This window comes from Oratosquilla oratoria, chromosome 20, assembly GCF_046742065.1.
Source record: "Oratosquilla oratoria isolate Oo_2021 chromosome 20, ASM4674206v1, whole genome shotgun sequence".
NCBI lineage: Eukaryota > Metazoa > Arthropoda > Malacostraca > Stomatopoda > Squillidae > Oratosquilla > Oratosquilla oratoria.
The window spans coordinates 5,474,033-5,479,032 of record NC_134796.1 but is presented as its reverse complement, the minus strand read 5'-3'; positions in this window follow the sequence as shown (position 1 = coordinate 5,479,032).

Here is a 5,000-nt window from a genome sequence, read left to right as displayed (position 1 = left end):
ATATATCTATCTATATATCTATATATATATATATCTATATATATATATATATATCTATATATATATATATATATATACATGCATATATATATATATATTACAAAATATTACAAAGGCGGAATATGCCAACAGGAGACCTTTTGGTCCATATCTAGGTCAGATGCGAAAAAAAAATCAAAACTGTTATAATGTAAAAAATAAATGAAATACATAAATAAATGCATAGGTATAGTTAAGTAATAAACAAACATGTAAATAGTAAATAATAATAAATTGACATATAACTACTAATAAATAAGAATCAAGCAAACAATAATAAACAAACGAACAAATGATAACAAAACAAATAAACATATATATATATATATATATATATATATATATATATATACATATATATATTTACATATATATACATATATATATATATATATATATATATATATATATATGCATGTATATGTATGTATATGTATATATATATGTATATATATATATATATATATATGTATATATATACATATATATATGTGTATATATATACATGAGTGGTAGGGTGGTAAGACAAACACCGAGAATCGTTGGAGTTTTTATCCACTAACGTTTCGCTCTTAACAGAACTTCTTCTGAGTGTGAATACATCGTGCCTAGAGTTTCTAAGGAACTGTAAGTGCAACCAAAGAGATCGAAATTCTTTGTTAAAAGTTGACGTTGGTTACAGCACCACCAAATGACAGACTGGAGTAGTAGGAATATGGAAAAGAGGAGGAGGAGGAGGAGGAGGAAAAGGAGGTGGGGAGGAAGAAGGAGTAGAATTTTATTTAGGTTTATGGGTTCTTGTAATGTAGAATGCATTGATTATTTTCTATTTCCTAATATATGTATTTCACTCTATTATCTTGTATTACAATATCTTATCTTATTCTTTTGTGTAACATAACCTCACATAATATAATATTACATTACAACACATTACATTACATTACATTACATTACATTACATTACATTACATTACATTACATTACATTACATTACATTACATTACATTACATTACATTACGTTACATTACATTACATTACATTATATTACATTATATTATATCACAATTATATTATATTATAGTATATTATTTTACATTATATTATATCATTAGAATGTAGATTGAGAGAAGCGAGTAAATGCCTTGGTGGATTAAGGAGTGTAATGAGAAATAGACACTTGGGAATGGATGTAAAGAGGAGACTGTATGAAGGAGTGATTGTGTCAACAGCACTGTATGGGGCAGAAACATGGAACATAAGAGAGGAAAAGAGGAGGAGTTTGAATGTGTTTGAAATGAGGTGTCTGAGAAGTATGATGGGGGTTACTAGGCTAGATAGAGTGAGGAACGATGAGGGGAGGAGGAGAACAGGGGTGGAAAGGGAGTTGGGAGATAGGGTTGATGAAAGAGTGTTAGGATGGTTTCGACACATGGAAAGAATGAGTGAAGAAAGACTAGTAAAAGAGGTATGCAAGGCAGATGTGGAGGGAGTGAACATGAGGGGACGTCCTAGGATGAGGTGGATGGATGGGGTGAAGGGGGCTTTAGGGAAGAGGGAAATGTCTGTTGAGGAAGGACGGGAGAGGACAGAAGACAGGGATGAATAGAGAATGGTTATATATGGATGATGTTGTGATGCATGAGGTGGAATGGGCGGGGGATGGGGGGTGAGGTAGTATGTGTGAGCAAAATTTGACGCAGCCCGAAGGGATTTCTCCCCGTCTTCTCCTTTTATGCAATGGGGGGACGGAGAGGGGGGTCGCCGATTTAATGAAGCGGCCTTGCTGTGGATGTGCTGTGTCTTGCGACACTGCTTCTGACCCAGGGCAGTGGACAGGATGCAGGGATGACCCGTCATCCAGGAGGTGCTAAGATAGGAGGGAGGGTGGAGGGGTGTGGAGTGTATTCAGGGATGGAATGGGTGGGAGTGATTTTATGCCTTTTCCTTTTTGGCTACCTCCCTTGTAAGGGGGAAAAAGCCTTGGTATATGTGTGTATAATGTATACCATACCATATTTTATCATATTTTACTAGATCATATAGGAAGAATCTAAAATAACTTTACAAATTTATATATGAAAAAAGCAGATTATTAGATTTAGACTTTTGGCAAATCTCTTCTTTTGACGGGAATTGTGATGCATTATGTTCATTCACATACAAATCCGTAGTGCTAAATCGCGTAGTATTACGGAGGTATAAGTGCTTAATTAGCTTTTCAGACGTGTTATACAGCTGTTACACTAACAAGGTCCTGGAACTGCATTACCGTAGCCAATTTTAGTTTTCCCTTCTGATACAGATGTGTAATCCCATTCAGGTAGTGAGAGTGTTCTCGTCTAAATGAGGTTTTTAATCAGTGATTTTTTTCCATCGGGATAGAGACACCACGTTACATTTTTTTTTCTATAATTTTGTGTTATTGAAAGCGGCTGCCATCATCCAAATATCATGGAACTGAAGTAGTTGAAAATGCAAGAGGTCTTTTCAAAACAACAAAACGTCATTTCTTCCCCACTCTGAATTTGCAGAAAAGATAAAACTCAAAAATCTAAAGAATCAAATATCAGAAAAAGAAAAATATACAAAGCACATTATTGTACATAAAAGAGTCATGAAATGCATTTATTGTTCATGAAGTAAACTGATTTCCAGCTAAAATATTTTTGACTGAGTTGAAGGAGTTTTCCATTGTGATATTTGGTTACTTTGGATATATTATAATACACTTTATATATGAAAGTATTCCGTTATAATACCAGGTAATTCTATTCAGTTTTGATAAACTTTTACTTCATTGAGTGTAATGATAGTAACAAATGTGTTAGTTTATTGACCAGTTTTATTTACCCATTTAATCTATATGTATAATACCGCAGTCATGTTAGTCATATTTTTACTTTTTAATATCAAACAGTTTATTCAACCAAGAAATGTTCATAAAATCACAATGATTGGCTATAGTTCTCTACATTCGTTCTAGCAGTTATTCTATTCGTCACAGAAGGGGATTAATTATTACTCAAGCCTATAAAAGATATATCTCACACTGAAATGATTACTCAATTGAGCTAACCTAACAATGTATCTCTTCTTAGACCAGTGGTCGTCAACTTGGAGTTCTTTCAAATCACTTGTGTGGCTTCAGAGGCTTTTTACGAAATAATTATTCCATTAAAACGAAGACGTCATATACTGTAAATTTTTAAAGCATTCCAGTCAAAAATATTTACTCCTATATCTTTCATTCAACTTCTTTTTGAGAGTCGATTATTCCACTAAAACGAAGACGTCATATACTGTAATTTTTTAAAGCATTGCAGTCAAAAATATTTACTCCTATATCTTTCATTCAACTTCTTTTTGAAAGTTAATTATTCCATTAAAAGGAAGACTTCATATACTGTAATTTTTTTAAGCTTTCCAGTCAAAAAGATTTACTCCTATATCTTTCATTCAACTTTTTGAGAGTATAGGTAATATGTACAATATAACTATAATTAAAGTTGTTTTAAAATAGGGTATATTCTCATTCTCATGTCAATGAAGTCCTGTAGGTTTCGGTTTACGATTTTTTTTTTTTTCTGACCATTGGCCTAGACAGATGATAAGAAAATACAGATGCAATGCCCGACGAATATTACATAGCATAAAAAACTGAAGTTTTATATCCTTTTCAGAATCTACCACCCCTCAATAGGATGTCATACATTTTTTTTTTCGCAAATGCCAGATGGAGGATGCACTCGAGGAAATGAGGGCTTATCGCGTGATCAAGACTTGTTTTCGCCTTTCAGGTGAGTAGACCCAGCTGGTATCAATCAGAACAAAAATCTGAAAAGTATCGGTGTTGAAAAGATTCATATAGCTTTCACATGAATTCTAACACTCAAACAGTCGATGATTCCGCATAAAGTCTGAATGTTTTTTAAATAGCGAACAGATTTATACGACACTGTTCTAAATGTACATATTTTTATGACGTGGAAAAAATAAGCAATAAAAATATTGCGTGCCAATCATGGACGGTGTGATGTATTTCTCTGTCACACAAAACGCGATAAATCATATGTAGAACATTTGTTATAACATAAATGATCAGTGGTCAACCAGCCTGTACACATTTCTCAATTGACAGATGATGTAGGAAGCTTGAAATCTGACATACATCACTTCGGATCGCCATGCCACGCTTGTGGTTTGCATAACTATATGGCTTAAATACGACCACTATGTAATAGACATTACAAGAAGATGTTTTCACATACTATTTTACAGCATTTATTAATAATAGTCAATGTGACATCACATCATAACATAGACTACAGAGAGAACATTTCAATTCAGAATTCCCAAATCTTTAAAAATCATGATTTACACAATGTAATTCACACTCACTTTCACATTCACATTCACGTTCACACTCACACTCACACTCACACTCACACTCACACTCACACTCACACTCACATTCACATTCACATTCACATTCACATTCACATTCACATTTACATTCACATTTACATTCACATTCACATTTACATTCACATTTACATTTACATTTACATTTACATTTACATTTACATTTACATTTACATTTACATTTACATTTACATTTACATTTACATTTACATTTACATTTACATTTACATTTACATTTACTTTCACTTTCACTTTCACTTTCACTTTCACTTTCACTTTCACATTCACATTCACATTCACATTCACATTCACATTCATATTAACATTCACATTCACATTCACATTCACATTCACATTCACATTCACATTAACATTCACAACATGTTTTACTTCTAATTGCAGATAACGTTTAATGAATTCCTTCTATACCTTTGGGCAACTTAATGTTCTATTACAATGAATCTATCCAACAAATTTATTCACCAAACAAGAAGACACAATTTTGTCTAGATTAGTATCTTTTACACCGTTAGAT